The sequence below is a fragment of the Gorilla gorilla genome, chromosome 11, assembly GCF_029281585.2.
Source record: "Gorilla gorilla gorilla isolate KB3781 chromosome 11, NHGRI_mGorGor1-v2.1_pri, whole genome shotgun sequence".
Classification (NCBI taxonomy): Eukaryota; Metazoa; Chordata; class Mammalia; order Primates; family Hominidae; genus Gorilla; species Gorilla gorilla.
The window spans coordinates 91,973,478-91,990,337 of record NC_073235.2 but is presented as its reverse complement, the minus strand read 5'-3'; the positions used below and the strand labels follow the sequence as shown (position 1 = coordinate 91,990,337).

Below are 16,860 nucleotides of genomic sequence, written 5' to 3'. Positions count from 1 at the left end.
CCCTGTCCTTAAAGTGAAGTAATGTACCTTAAGGTACTTTTTATCCAGAGTTCTTTTTCAGACCTCAGAATTTTAAAGACATTCACGATCTCCCACCCTGTGACTTTTTATTACTACTCTGTACACCACCTAGGAGTATAGGGTTGCCCTTGCTACTCCCCCAAGCCTTTAAAAAATATTATATATATTTGGATCAAGAGACTCATTCTATTCTCAGGGCAGACTATCCAACCTACAAGCCAGCTGTTGAAAAATAATACTTTTGTGGCTTTTTCTGTGCTCTACAAGCTGGATTGGTCTTAGACTTCCTGTGACACAGCCAGGAAGACAAAACTCATCCAGAATTGTCCTCATGCTAATTATATTTTATTCATTTCTCCAACTTCAAAAATACTGGCAGTTCCAGTAATAAAGTGGTTTCTTCTTTCATTCAACATATCCTTACAGAGAACCTAGCAATAATTGTAAGAGGCAGGAATAATATGACAAATTTTTTTAAAAGATTAATTAATTTATTAAGCAAAAAATTTTTTTAAATGATCTAAAATTAGATGTGATGATGGCTACTGAACTCTGAACATGCTAAAAGCCTTTAAGTTGTATACTTTAAATGGGTGAAATGTATAGTATGTGAATTATATCTCAATAAAGCTGTTTTTAAAAAGCCATAGAAATCCAAATACCTCAGTGCCACAAAAAAAAAAAAAAAAAAAGAAGCATAGTTATCAGCTTAATTTGATAGAGTAACCGACTGCTATGAATTAAAAATAGCTAAAGTAGCTTGAGTGGCTGCTTTGGAGTAGGCCGTTTATGTACAGTCTCTTTTAATGTTCATAGTAAGCTTTTGAGGAAGGCAACGCTTATCCTTATTTCATAGATGAGAACTTGATGCGTAATGAGGTTAGATACCTTTGTCAAAGCTAATGTAGTTACTAGGGGATACAGTTGGGATCTAAGCCTAGACACCTGCCTCCACTGCTTAACCTCTGAAACACTGAGCTAATCTGAATACTCAGAACTGGTTTGGTTTTTGACTGCCCTTCACAGTAAACAACAATTATCCTGAATATTGGATCATTTCTGAAGACCCAGACAAGTTCTTTCATGTAGTTGTGGCTTGATTTTGAAATAGGATCTACAAAACAGTGACTTATATACAATTGATTTTCAATCTATAATTTGGTAGATATTTTCTGGAAATAATAATGTCTATCACATTTTACAACTTGAATTACATTTTAAAGTATCCTAGGCTAGAGCAACTTGCTGTGGGAAGCGATCCCTATGCCTCCTACATAGATACAATGGTGAATATTTTTCATACTCATTTACCTACATTTTTAGATTTCATTTGTTTCAAGCAAGGTGCTCTGACAACTGTTACAGTATCAAATTCTTCTACATTTTTAGAAATCCCAGCATCATTGTAATTGAATATGTATCCCACCAGCTGAGGGGAAACCAAAGATGTCATTTTGAAGAAAGTAGTCTCCCATCCCTCTGTAGGTGAGTTCAGACTCCAAGATAAATTAGAAATATAGACCAGGATGATTCATTGTCAGCTTGTGGGGAAGCCCAAGAAGACCAACATTTATTACTGACTGTTCAATTTAAATAATTAGGCAAAGCTAGGCCTTGTCTCTTGCAAGAAATCTTGTACTAAAGAGCAATAGAAATAACTATGTTTGCAAATTTTGTCTATGGGGACGTTCTTAAGACTAAGATTTAAGATTATTTTTTCTTTTTCCACTTTCAATAGAGTTTATAAGCATATGAAGCTTCCTTCTCCTGTTTCCCACCCCTCTTTTCCAAGTCCCCAGCCATTAGCAGCCTATGGAACATTTGTAAGAGAGGTGTTATGACGTTTCAAAGATAAAGTTACATAATCTAGTGGTTAATGCAAATTTAACAAGATATTTAAGATCAAATAATAATTTCAACCTTCTGCTCATATATTGGCTGGGAACACAATTTCTTGGTGTGTTAAGTTGGTTTTCCAACACAGTTTTTAGTTTAAATTAACAGTCTTTCTTGGTTGTCTATTCGAGGCCCAGAACAAACCATTGTCAGGGCTTATAGAGATGAATAAAATAGAATCCTCACTTTCTAGGAGCTTACAATCTAGCAGACAGAATAGATAAGCATGCTAATAACTCTAAAGCAAGGCCTATTGGTAAAGCTGTCAGCTACTACACTTGTTGAGTGTATGCCATGAGCCCATCTCTTTATTAGGGCTCATGTTAAGTGGAATAAAAAAGGATCAAATAAAATGCTAGCCATCACAGATCCTGTTAGTCTGTCAGAAAATGACTTTATGTAGAATATGGAATAAGTAAGTCTTTGGCCATAAGGATGCATAGTTGGGAATAATCCATTTCTATCAAATCCTTTAATTAAAAAAAAGAAAAGAAAGGAAAAGAAAAGAAAAGAAACAAAGAAAGTTGTCTAGTTTGGCCAAAGAAGAGTGATGTGGTTTGGCTGTATCCCCACCCAAATCTCATCTTGAATTGTATTTCCCATAATCCCCACATGTCATGAGTAGGACCCAGTGGGAGGTAATTGAATCATGGGGGCCGTTACCTCCATGCTGTTCTCATGATAGTGAGATCTGATGTTTTATAAGGGGCTTTCCCTCTGCTTTGTTCTGCTCTTGTTGCCGCCAAGTGAAGAAGGATGTGTTTGCTTCTCCTTCTGCCATGATTGTAAGTTTCCTGAGGCCCCCCCAGCCATGCTGAACTGTGAATCAATGAAACCTCTTTCTTTTATACATTACCCAGTCTCAAGTATGTCTTTATTAGCAGTGTGAGAATGGACTAATACAAAGTGGGTACCTGTGCAGCACTGGCAGGTGATGAGGAAAACCAGAAGAGTATATCCACAGTATAGCAGTTACAAATACTAGTTTAAAATTTATGTCTCAGTTTGAAATTTATAGAGAATGGGGGAACAAATGTTTTTCAGCTGAACTTTTGGAAGGTTAAAGCGGATGAACAGGGAATAGTTTAGAATGCAGCAAAGAGAGGCTAACAGGGAGCAATTTAAGCCACCCAGGTGAAAAGCAATGAGGATCTGGACTAGTACGACTCAGAGGCAGAAAATTTACATATCAGAAACAGAGACAACAGGATTCTAGAAAAACGGGATATAAGAGGACAAGAGAAAAAAAAATGTATGATGACCACAAGGTACATTCTGGCTGAATGCAAGAATAATAAATTAACAGAAACAATGTAATAGGAAAAGACGGCTGAATACAAGAATAATAAATTAACAGAAACAATGTAGTAGGAGAAGATGGCTCAAGGAGAATGAGATGATGTTTTCAGTTTTAGTTTTACTGCCGTTCAGATACAAACAACTGGAAACATGAGTTTGTAGCTAGGTAGAGAAGTCAAGGCTAGAAATAGCAACTTATACAGAATCAGCTGCCTAAAGGTGATCTTGGAGCCAAGGAATAAATGCAGTCACAAGGGATAGAGCAGGGAAAGAGGACAAGATCAGAGTATAATATGGAGGAAAGTTGACTTTCCTCACCCTGGAAAGAGACCAGGGTGATGCACCCAAAGTATTCCCATGGTTGCCAGTAAACCACTAGAAGCCGTGAGAGAGGCATGGAACAGATTCTCTTTCAGAACCCTCAGAAGGGACCAACCCTGCCAACATCTTGATCTTGGATTTCTAGCCTCCAGAACTGAGAGACAGTAAATTTATTTTGTAAGCCACCTAATTTGTGAGACTTTGTTAAAACAGCCCTAGCACACTAATACAAAACAAATAGGTCCCAAAACAAATAGGTTAACAATGTGTATCCCCACGTGGTGCACTTTGACATCACATGTACCACAGAGAAAAGAGTGACTTAGTTCATGAAACAATGTATTCATGGCCAGTCGCGGTAGCTCACGCCTGTAATCCCAGCACTTTGGGAGGCCGAGGCGGGTGGATCACCTGAGGTCAGGAGTTCGAGACCAGCCTGGCCAACATGGTGAAACCCCATCTCTACTGAAAATACAAAAATTAGCTGGGCATGGTGGTGGGCACCTGTAATCCTAGCTACTAGGGAGGCTGAGGTAAGAGAATTGCTTGAACCCAGGAGGCGGAGGTTGCAGTGAGCCGAAATCGCGCCATTGCTCTCCAACCTGGGCAACAAGAGCAAGACTCCATCTAAAACAAAAATAAAACAACAAAAACAAAAAAAAGAAAGAAAAGAAAAAATGTATTCACACAAGCAGTTTAAAACTACCTCATTTTCCAAATCCATTTCCCAGAGAGAATAGTTCTTTGACTAGAGTTTACACTGAGAGGGAACAGCCAATTTTGGAGAAGAAATCTCTGCCACTATTCTGGACTGCTTACTCTTCAAAACCAATCTAATAATAGAACTGGCCTGTCCACAATGATTGGCCAGTTGCAGAGTTGAGCTGTCAGAGGTGTTATAAAAATAAAGCCAGGTAAAGTTGCCTGTTAACAGGTGAAGGCTCTGAATAGGTGTTTTTAACTGAGGAAATGATTATGATTTCTGGAAATGTACTGTCGGTGCTGCCTTTTGATATTCAGTGTTACTGGAAAAGAAAAATACCAACTGCCATTTTATAAAGTGGCCTTTTGTATAACTGCAAGCATTTACAGCTCATCATTGGTATTCCTGGCTTGGCCATAGATGCTCTCTATAGAGTGGAAACATTCTTTAGTGGTCAAGTTGCTAAGCGGGTGGTTTCCATGGCAGAAATACTTTACTTTGGGCACACTTTAAGAACATTCAGCATTATGCATTTCTATTTTCAAGACCATTAGAAGATTGTTTTGTGGCCAAAGCTTTTCTTTTCAGACAAAACAACCCAAATTCTGGCTAACATTCACTGGATTTAAAAGATAATTTTATAAAACGTAGTATACATTAATCACTGACCAGATATTGCTAAGATCTAATTTAGGCTCCCTCTTCCCTCACATTGAAAAAAATAAAAAGCTAGGACTTCAAGTGATCATAATCTGCAGAATCCTCATTTGTGTAGGTGATAACTACAAATGACCTATGAAATAATACTGTCAAAGTAAACTGTCTGAACCCAGGATCATATGGAGCCACATTGGTGATACTTACCTGGGTGATTCTGTCCCTCCTTCTTGCTTGCCTGTGGACTCACTTACCTCTCATCCCTGGTTCATTCCAATTTTCTGTCTAATGTCTTTCAGAGGCAAAGATAAAAGCAGAAGCCTTCCATTGGCAAATTTTTAAACTTCAAATGACTGGCCATTTAGGCTATTGTTCAAGTCAGTAAAAGGGCAGAGGAAGAATGGTGTGACCACTTGTGATGAAAGGGTACCGAGTGAAGAGGGCAGCCATGAATCGCAACCTCCAAGTCCATATTAATCCGTAGCTGGCTCTTCACCCTCAGCATTTGAGAACACAGAGAAAGTAGGAGTGGTACAGAACTGCAGACCCCATTCTGCTTCTAACAGAGGCAGAGGCTACTATGCCAATTCTGTCCTGGAAAGTAGACCTTCTGTGGACGGATTTTTTTTCTATTTTCCAAGAGAGGTCTGAAAGATTTTTTTTTAACCTCAAAACTTCTGCTTTTAAATGGTGGAAACTGTATCAGCCTCCTATTGATGTTGTAACAAGTTACCACAGACAGTGGCTTAAACAATACAAATTTACCATCTTATAGTTCTGGAGGTCAGATGTTTGTCATGGGTGGAAATCAGGGTGTTGGTGGGCTATGCTCCCTTCTGAAGCTCTACAGATGAATCCATTTCCTTGCCTTCTCTGGTTTTTAGCCACCTGCATTTCTTGGCTTGTGGCCTCCACCACTACCTTCAAAGCCAGCAGCATAGCGTCTTCACATCTCTCTGTCTCTGACCCTCTGCTTCCTTGATCACCTCTATTTCTCTCACTCTGATTCTCCTTCATCCTTCTTTCCCTTATATGGACCCTTGTGATTCCATCGGGCCCACCTGATTAATCCGGCATAACCTCCTCACCTCAAGATCCTTAACTTATTCTCATCTGCAAAGTCCCTTCTGCCTTGGAAATAAGCATATTCCCAGGTTCTGGGTTAGGACATGGACTTCTGGAGGGGACTATTATTCTGTCTGCCCCAGAAACTGATTCCCTCTCTCTCTCTCTTCTTTTTAAATGCAGCCCCAAATAAAACATGTTTGTGGCTACCACTTTGTGATTTCTAGTTACACTCTGGCTATCCCATCCCTAAGAGTGAATGTCTGTCCTTTAGAGATATGTGTATATTGGCTGACAGTCATTCACAGGATAATAGCTGAAGAAAGAGGAATGTCTACAGCCTTCATTAATGGGAAATTCTCAGAGAGGACCCAGACATGACATTTACCTGGGATGGCACCACTTTGGACTGCCCAGCTGGAGCACCTCTGGAATTTATTCTAGATGGAATGACTCAGGGTTACTAACCCATGAGGGAAGGATGACCACTGAGGTTAAGGGTGAGGGTTTGCAAAGGTGGAGGTTTGCATCTAGAGATTACATAAGGAGCAGAGATTACACCAGAAAGGTGCAGACAGGGCAACAGGTTATGAGTTGGGGAGAGTTCACGCAGGAACCACTGCAAGGCCTTCAACTTGCTGGATGCTTTGCCCCTAGACTATCTCTCTTAGACTAAACTACTGCTTTTTCTGTCCAATTCCTTTGGTTATCTTGCCAATCAGTAACAACTGATATACCTGTACTGCTTTGTAGGATGACACTGTGGGAAACAAATAGGTTGGGCAGAAAAAAGAAAAAAAAAAACAGCCTTTCCTGTTGCTGGCCCCATGTGAAGGAAAGGTGGCCTCTGTCAATGAAGACAATGATTGCACGTTCTAGATGGTTCCCGGCTGCAGAGTGAGTCATGGCGATGCCAGAGTAACTCCCTGGGTTCAGGAAAGATATGAGGGACAAAGCTCATTCCTCAATATACAAGAGGGAGGTGTCTCAGTGCAGAGAGAGGCAAGTGGAAGGACAAGGCTAACCCAGGTTAAAGTCATTTGTGACATTTTACATGCTTGCTGGGATAACTCCACTAATCAGACCACTAACATTTGCCTTTGGCTAACAGTTTGAAAGATTCACATATTGGTTTTTGACAGGATTTCAGTAAAATTCATGGAATTTACTAGAATAAACACTAGTTCCTGTCATATTTTCCACTTCATAAATCAGCAGAATAATTTTTCATTCACACCTAGCTGACCTGTGGTCATAGGTGACCTCTCTTAGGTCGTAGTTTCCTCTTAGTTCTCGGAACTTCAACTCTTGCTGCTTTTTCCTAGGGAGGATCTTGGGTACAGATACTACCTGGCACGATGAATGTGGCATTAGCCGTCCTCATAACAACAATCTGATAAATCAGTCCCTTGGCAACTTGTGTGGATCTGGCAAAGAGGTAATGGGAACAAGGACTGGGCAATGTTTTCATCATGATTTATGATCTTCCCAGGTCAAAGCTGAAGCGGGTCAGGTCAAGCTGAACCAGAATCATGTCTGACAGGAGTTTTCTTGTCTGTTGGCAAAAAACACTGCTTTCTATCTGATTCCAACAAGTATTAGACATTTTACTGACAATGCGTGTATGCACACTGCAAACACAATGTGAAGAAAGACATTGTCTTATTCATGGTTGTAACCCCAGCACCTCACTTAGCAGAGGTCAGGTTTGCTCTCAGTAAAGAAATTACATATAAGTGGAGTTGGCTGTGGTCATGCAGCACCTGTGTCACCTCAGGCAAGATACTCAACCTGTTAAAAAGAAAATAACATCTATCTCCCAACAATCTTCTAAGGATTCAGGGAAATCGTGGATGTGAAGGTATTCTGTAGCTCTGAAGTGTCATATAAATGTCTTCAGCAATTATTATATGCAATTTGAGTTAGATTTTACCTTTTCTGTGTACTATTTTCTTTAAGAGAAAACACTGATAATTTCATTGATTAACTAGCCTACGTGCCTTCTAAATGGTTACAATTCTTATCTAAGGGCATCTCAGCTAACTAAGCAGCATAGGGCCCACGTCATCTTTTTTAAAAGTTGTTTTGAAATTTTTTCTTGGAAAAAAGAACAGAACTGAAGTCCACATCCGTATCAAACAGCATATGTGACACCCAGCAGGAAAAACTCATAAATATCTGCTGGAGTCAATCAAGGATGGAGATTTGGGGTTGTTTTTATACATTAGTGATTTTATGGAAGGACTGATATTAATCTCGTTAAAGAAGGTATGGGCAAACCTCCTCTTACTAAAACAGAGTTAATTGGTTTGAAGAAACCAAGCTGAGAAATTTTGGAGGCAGGAACAGATTCAGTCATTGACCAAGTATCGCCCATGCCCAAAGGCACTGATTTACTTGTTGCTGAAAACAACTGGAACACTTCACGCTCCACCTTATTATGAACTAGAACAATGAAGTTTCATGAAACTCCTCCAACTTACCAAGAAGCTGGTGAACCACAGTCTGTCTGAGTCATAGACTGTCTCTGAGTTTGGCAGAACTTAGGCCATTGCTTCTTAACCCAATTTTGGTTTCTTTGTCAATTTTTCATAATTAATTCATATTCTCCTCAGGCCACAAATCTCTACCTGTTATTAAACTGGTTGTTTGACTGATTTAATTGAGTGATTTGCATTTGCTCTTCTTATCCTTTTGGTCGTTAGGAGGGAGTTAATTTTGTAACAAATCTTCATTGTTGCCTGGTTGACTCTGGAGGAATCTTCGGCCTGCATGAAGCATAGTGTGCTGCTGCGAGAGGTACCCCCTTCCTTATGGGGCTGTAGATTTGTAGGAAACAGTGATTATTGCTGCAGTTTTATCCCCAGCATTAAGGGAAGCTTAGTGGTTAGCAAAGGAAGAACATGAATTTTGGAGGCGAGAAAAAAATGATCTTAAATACTAGTTTGACATTTTTCTTGAGTGAACATTGTCACATTATTTTACGTATGGATTATAACAGACCCTTGAAATATTTAAGGAACAATCTTGAGGCATGGGAATACTCAAATGCAAGAATACTACCAGAATATTTCTGGAGAGCTACAATAGAGAGGTGAGAATACAAACTCAAGCTGAAATAGGGGTGCTCAGAATAATTCCATCTTACTCCCTGATTAATGACTTGCTCAACTACTTCAGCCTTCAACTTGGCATCAGCATCAAATGAATGCTTTTTTTTTTTTTTTTTTTTTTTTTGAGATGGAGTCTTGCACTGTTGCCCAGACTGGAGTACAGTGGCACGATCTTGGCTCACTGCAAGCTCTGCCTCCCGGGTTCACGCCATTCTCCTGCCTCAGCCTCCCAAGTAGCTTGAACTACAGGGGCCCACCACCACGCCCGGCTAATTTTTTGTACTTTTAGTAGAGACGGGGTTTCACCGTGTTAGTCAGGATGGTCTCGACCTCCTGACCTCGTGATCTGCCCGCCTCGGCCTCCCAAAGTGCTGAGATTACAGGCGTGAGCCACCACTCCTGGCCAAATGAATGCTTTTGAAAAATTACACGTTATACACTTTTGGGGTTACTGAAAAATAGCTAAAATCCCCAAGGTTAAGTCTTCAAGTGACAAGTCTACTATGATACCTACTTCTTAATTTTGTTGTAACAATCAGAAAATGTAACACAGGTAGAAGAGTTAGAACATAGTATAATCAATAAATATGACACTCCTTCCTTCCAAAATAATGTTTATTGGATAAATCAAGGAATATTGGTAAGAGAATTGCTTCTGTTCATGTAGAAGTATGATAAGTGTAGGCAGTTGTTGGACATTTTTTCTAGAATTCTCTAGACTCATCACCTTGGAAACACTGGTTGTGCCCATACACTGGGTCTGTGGCCATATAAGGAAGAAGCCAGATCACAATTGCCTGTTCACCCCTCCTCACTCCTCCCTCTTCTTGATTCTCTATGAGGGAGGATTTGAGCTTGTCTGCAGTATGTATATAGAGAGGAGGGAGGTTTTATTTTTTAAATTCATTTTCTTATTAACTAGATTTTTGTCAAATTTAAAAAGTGTCTTAAAAGATGGATCACGTAATTAACATAAGTCTCTGAAATAAAATAAAAATAAAAAAGGAACATTAAGAGAATCAACACTAACGTATTAAATACAGTTGACCCTTGAACAACAGGGGGATTAGGGGCACCAAGCCCCCCATGCAGTCAAAAATCTGCATATAACTTTTGACGCCCCCAAAACTTAACTACTAATTGCCTACTGTTGACTCAAAGCTTTATTGATAACAAATAGTCGATTAACACATATTTTGTATATGTATTATATACAGTATTCTTACAATATAGTAAGCCAGAGAAAAGAAACTGCTATTAAGAAAATTATAAGGAAGAGAAAATGTATTTACCATTTATTAAGTGGATCATTATAAAGGTTTTCATCCTTGTCATTTTCACATTGACTAGGCTGAGGAGAAGGAGGAACAGAAGAGGTCGATCTTGCTGTCTTAGGGTGGCAGAGGCAGAAGAGGTGAAGAGGTGGAAGGGGAGGCAAGAGAGTAAGGCATACTTGGTGTAACTTTTACTGAAAAAATCCATGTGTAAGTGGACCTACACAGTTCAAAGCTTTGTTGTTCAAAGATCAACTGTATATTATAGTTCATGTGAGAAGTCAGGGTCAGAGCAAGAAAGGCAAGAAGTTGTCTGTAACAAATCATCTGTATCCCATAATTCTTTCACATACACACAAATTAAATAGAACACTTTAAAAATTACTTCTAATGCTTCTAGTTAAGATGTCAGACAAGGTACAAGTCTTCATTTTAACATCTACTAAGAAAAAAGTAGAGATGCACAAAGAGAAGTAAACTAATGACATTGTAGACAATGAAATTGTGGATAAACCAACAAACAAATTATTTTAATAAATTTTGGGAGATTGAAAATGAATGGGAATATTTTGGTGAATGAAATAGGCTGAGAAATTCATCGGTTTATAGATGATAAGCTACAAGGAGATAGATATAAGTCAATCTCTTCTGCAAAATCCCAGAAAATCTCTGGCCTGAGTCCATAGCAAGGGAATAAGAACTGAAGTTGAAATCAGCGGATTTGTTTGAGGTCTGTAATGAAGCTGCTGCAACCAGTAGGTACCTCAGTCCTTCTTCCCCAAACCAACATGCAGGCAAAACATCAGGTGGCTCTTCTCTAAAACTGAATAACGTTTGGGAAAAGCAAAGACTTCTAGTCCTAGTCACCTATGGATAAAGCATAGAAGGCTTTTCTGTGCTTGCAGGACTGAATGCAAATATTAATAAACTTACATGGTAAAAAAAACCCCAAAGGTATAATGGATAGGAGGAAAAATAGAACACGTAGAAGGAAGGGTAAGGATGCCAATACACTGATACCATTAATGCAGTCATTCATTCATTCACTTGACAAATATTTGCGGAGAATCTACTGGGTGCAGATGTTGTTTTAGGTACTTGAGATACAGAGAAAGGGGGAAAAGACAGACAAAACTTCTTACCCTTTTGAAGCTTACATTAAATTATGCCTTCAATAAGTGAGTTGCAAGAGATACTGCAAAAGCTGATGGGATAAGAAATAGAGGTTTAAATATATTATTTAAAGATATAAAGATAACTGATAGAATTATTAATACTAATAATATATATTGAAAAGAATAGAGATGAGTAAGTGACCTGAATTTCAAGCTCTCATGTATGGGATTAATTAGATACTATCTAAAGTGGATAAATCAAAATAGAGATAAAATCGTAGTATCTGGAATTAGGGAGGTAACCACTAAAACTACAAGCAGAAACAATTGGAAGAGTTTGCTTCTAGGATGTGGTATTGGGGGTAAGAAGAGAAAGATGTGGGTGCTATTTTTGCTTTTTATCATATGTGCTATTTGCTTTGTTACCATGTGTATATGTTATATTGATTAATATATATTTTTAAATTAAGTGACTTCTAAGAACAGTTACAGTTGAAGAAGGAGACCAATTTTTCATCTACCAAGTATCACAGATTAGGCATAAAATCATTAGAAATAGATTTTCCTTTCTGCATCCTTAAGTAAGTGTTTAAAAATAGATACCATTTTGGTGTCTCATCTTGGCTGTAGTGAATGGTAGAGTCAAAATAATAGGTTTGTGAAGACAAGAGCTGGAAGTGAAAGATAACGAGAAGTTTGTACAGTGTGTTATCAGAATAGCTTGAGTGCAGTTCATTTGAACAAAGTAATGTTTTCATTTCTCCATTGTTTACCTGTGCTTAACCCGCAGTGTTGAGGAAATTTGGAGCTAACATTTATTGAACGCTTTTTTTGTATAAAGTACTTTGCATATGGTAAGTCATTTAACCTACTCAACAACTTTATGAAATTGGCATTAATTTTCACATTGGATAGATGAGGAAATTGAAAATTAGACACATAACAAAGCTCACTAAAGGCAACCTAATTTTTAAGTGGAGAGCTAGGTTTCCAGAATATATACAGTGTATATACAGTATATATATACACACTATTATATATATATTCCAGAGTATATACAGTATATATAGTGTAATATGTTTATCTTTATAAGCTATTGGGAAACATCCCCCTGTGTGAACAAGAAATGGAAGAGTTGCTAAAGCAAAGCCCTTGAGTAGACACTTAAGTAACTTTAAGAGTACAAATAATTCATCAGTAGTGACAAAAATGGAGAGTACATGACTCAGATATAATTAGGCAGGTAGATGTGAAGAACTTGTTTAAGTTCTCTTCGGATTTCTCCTGTTTTATCATTGAAAAGGGGAGTTGGGTCATTAGTTAGGAGTGGCAGGAGAGGGGTGGGGTAAAGGTGTTGGGAGAAGTTTAAGGAGGAGGAAAGGGCAGATGAGTAAATGACTCCTATAGGGAAGATAATGGATAGTGTTGTCTGATGACATGAGATTCGAAGCTGTGTGTGTGTGTGTGTTTAGGGGTTAGGAGGAGAGATGGAAAACGATTTGGAAGCGGAGCAAGGAGGACACATTTCCCACCTCCAGGCCTAGAGACCTGTAACAGCCACAACCTGAGAGGGCTGGAGAGGAAGCAGGGAACTCAGGGAAGAGGTGGCTTTTAGTTGGAGCCCTAAGAGACAGGAACATTCATGGACATTTTGAGGATGTTGGGTAGTGATGATGCATTGAGCACTCTCCAGGGTACAGCAGAAGGGTTGGAGGAGTTGGAGATGGGGTGGGAGCTGAAGTCACAGCCTTACGGATATTGGAGTTTGGGTTTGTGGGATCTCCTGAGAGGCCTGAGTTTTTTGTGCTGACTGAAGTAAGTGAAGATAAAGCAGAGATAGTGGTAGAGACAGTGAGTCTCCCCTGGGAGGGAGCTCTAAAGCTCCTCTGTTTTCCTGCCAGGGGAGGGGTGGAGGACGATGGCAGACAGTCTCATGGTGAGCATGAGTGGTTCTGGGGCCATCTCCTCACTTGTGTGTAATGAATCAGCTTCCATGAGTGTGATACTTGTTCAGTGTCTGTCTCCACCACTAGATGCTAAACTCCATGAGGGCAGGGACAGTGTAGCTTACTTTTGCATCTTCAGTGCCTTGAACAGTGCCTAGCACATACAAGGAGCCCAATAAATATATGTTGAAAGAATACATAAGTAATGAAAGAATTGAGGATTCTTGGCACAGAGGTCAGTATAAGCAGCAATCTGATGAGGCTGCCAATAAAAGGATAAAGGGGATAATGTCCACAGTGCAGAAGGTAATAATCTCTTTTTACTCCTCACTGGGAAGCATAAATCTGTAGGATTTTATCCATTTTTGGCCACTACACTGTAAGAAGGATGAAGTTCACTTCTTAGCATGTTAGGCAATTTTGGCTGCCAGAAAAAGGGACAACTTATGTCAGACTCTGTTAAGTACTGAGGGATTTAGTGTAAAGATATTTGTAGAAGAAAGGCAATAGAAATCTCATGGAAGCACAGGAGTAGTTCTATATGTGGGCCTCATGGGGAATGAAACACACTTGGGGAACTGAGTTATTTAATAGCTCTCTCAGTGTCCAAAGGTTGAGAGTCAATTCTCTCTCTTAATAGTGACTCAGCTCTTTTCTGTCTCTTGGTACTGCTCTAGGAATTCCTGATCAATCATGTCACCCTTTATTCTAAATATATTTTTTCCACTTCATATTTGCCTAGAGTCTCTGCTTATTCATTGTTTATGCTTAGTTACCCAATATGCTCTAAGGCTTTGAGGCTGCTCTTCCTCATCTTCCCCCACCATATCAGTCCAGATACTCTGTAATCACTTCGTAGACTTCTCTCAATATTTAAGCTTAGCCAATCAATTTTTCATTTCTATTTGTGGCTTTAAAAATGCTTCTCAATAGTTTTCTGTTCTCTCAGCTGTCTTCTCCTTTGTTACAAGAGGTCACAATTTCTTACTTGGTAGCAACTGACCCATCTTCCCCTTTTCTAAGCCCCTGAAGAGGGCAGGTGAAGGTGGGGGTGTCCTTTCCCTGTCATATCAATCTCTTCTGGTCTTCAAGATGGCATTTTAATTTTTCTACCTGTCTGCGAAGATCTCAATCTTTTGGCTTAGAAAATCTCTCTTATCCCCCAGGTTAATCAGCCTATCTTCTTCAAATTTTGTGGTCGGTCATCTTCTGTTCCTCCTTTGGTAAGATAGAAACATGCTTTCCAAACCACTACAGTTCCTACTTGAATTCCTAAGCAAATCTGACTTCTAGAGACGGAGAAGTTTACACAGAATTTTTTGGTGCCTTCCTAGCATTGTATTGTAGGTTTGTATTGATCTTGTTCAGTTACTTCTCTATTTCGGCCGATGATCCATATGTATATCTAAGTACTTATGGACAGCACCAACTCAGTGTCCTATGGGGCATTCAAATGAATCTTCCCCGTTATGTCCTTCCATATTTCTACTCCTGCTAATTTCACCACCACCTGCCCAGGAGCTAAAGCTCCCAATTGGTATTTATATTCCACTACTTCTCTCTTGCCCTCACTCTAGACACTTAATTAGTTGTCTAATCTTAGGCAAAGAGAGGTGTCAGGTGGTATGAATTTGATAAATCAAAACATTTGTAAGGCTAAAGATTAAAAGGATGTGGCGAGCTTGTCTGCCTTTGTTTTTTGCTTTGCTATTCCAACAAGAGATGTGTTAGCAAATGCCCATGACAGAGAAGTTAGCGGACTTCAGCAAAGAAAAGAAGCAGCAATGAAACACGGTTCAAATCTTCATGTGCACTCTGCTGAAAGTTTGTTCTGTCAAGACCCCTGCTTTCTTCGTCGGGGAGTTGGACTGTACCAAGTCATGTGAAGGTTACAGAGATAGTTCCTATGGCTGCTTCAAGCAAATCTCTATGCTTTGTGCTTTCTTCCTTAAAGGTCATGCAGTTAAAGAAAAGTGCTTACTCGTCCTGTCTTACTTTTTATATTGGAGTAAGCTCAAAATAATTCTCAGGCAACAGCTGCTAATAATTACAGAGAAAGCATTTTATGTCTGCCCAGCCAAAGCACTTATTGTGTTTGACATGATGAGCATTGGTGGACTGCTTCCTTCTCTACTTGACCCAGTTTCAACTTTTCTTACCTTTGGTTGTATTTACTTCTATGATAGGTGCCACATCTGCCTCACTAACCCATCACATGTCCCTTTCTTGTTAGCTAAAGGTACCACCAAGGCCAGTACAGACTCTGATCTTTGGTCTCTGAGCATATGACTAGCATGACATCAGCTGTCCAGGAATTGCCATGTCAGTCTAGAATCTGGAAGATAGAAAATGGTCTATAAAATAGCCTACTGCCCACTTCCAGATTCTCTGTGGTGTCTTGAGAATAAATTGTCTGGGTATATATATTATTAAGTATACTCAATTTGTGTCTGTGGCAGTCTGCCTAGTATTATTGTTAGAAAGAATTTTAAAAAATATTTAGGTGCCTCCTGTGTATTGGGTAATGGTTAAGCATGTTCATACATGCTAACTTATTTGGGCTTCTTTAGAAATCAGTAAGGCATCAGTTTCAGATTTTACAGATACAGAAAATAGTTGATTCAAGTCATGTAACTAGTAAATGGATGAACAGAAATATTATGAGCTTGGCCTGGCTTCTGTCAAAACCACGCTTCTTGCTATATATATATATATATGTATATATAATATCTGGGTACCTGGATATAGATGTCCAGATATATTTTCCTTCCTAGTGTAATATATACATACACACACACACATACACACACACACACATACGTAAGTTACACTAGGGTAGCTAGCTACCGTGTCTCACCTCTTGTCCCTGTTTTGTTGTTTGTTTGTTTTTTGAGACAAGATCTCACTCTGTCACCCAGGCTGGGGTGCAATGGTGCGATCACAGCTCATTGCAGCCTTGACTTCCCAGGCTCAAGCAATCCTGCCACCTCTGTCTCCCAAGTAGCTGGGACTACAGATGCAGACCACCACTCCTGGCTAATTTTTTTCTGTAGAGACAGGGTCTCACTATGTTGCCCAGGCTGGTCTTGAACTCCTGGGGTCAAGCAATTCTCCTGCCTCAGCCTCCCAGAGTGTTGGCATTAGAGATGTGAGCCTTTGCACCCGGCCTCTTGTCCCTGTCTTAATTTTTCCCTTTCAGTTTGTGGCTCAACATCAGAAAATTGCATTTCTACTGGCTCTTTGACATTGGACAACCTGTCCTCTGCCTGCATTTTCACCTGTTGGTTGCTTTAGCCTTTAACTTCTGGAAGAAAGAAATATACAGTAGTGTCATAGCAACAGATAACAGAACTTAGATTTGCTCTAGATTCTACTGCTTCTTCAAGGCATTAACTTGGATAAGTTATCAATCTCCCTAGCACTCAATTTCCTTACATGCAGAATAAATAG

At 39.3% G+C, this 16,860-nt stretch overlaps 1 long non-coding RNA gene across 1 annotated transcript; it reads right to left on the bottom strand.

The window, feature by feature from the left end:
- Positions 1 to 11,079: 11,079 nt before the first annotated feature.
- On the bottom strand, positions 11,080 to 16,354 carry LOC129531913 (uncharacterized). The gene is made up of 3 exons (XR_008677382.1): positions 16,268 to 16,354; positions 11,492 to 11,553; positions 11,080 to 11,216 (listed from the first exon to the last, which is right to left on the bottom strand). It is a non-coding gene; the product is annotated as an uncharacterized lncRNA (long non-coding RNA).
- Positions 16,355 to 16,860: the final 506 nt, after the last annotated feature.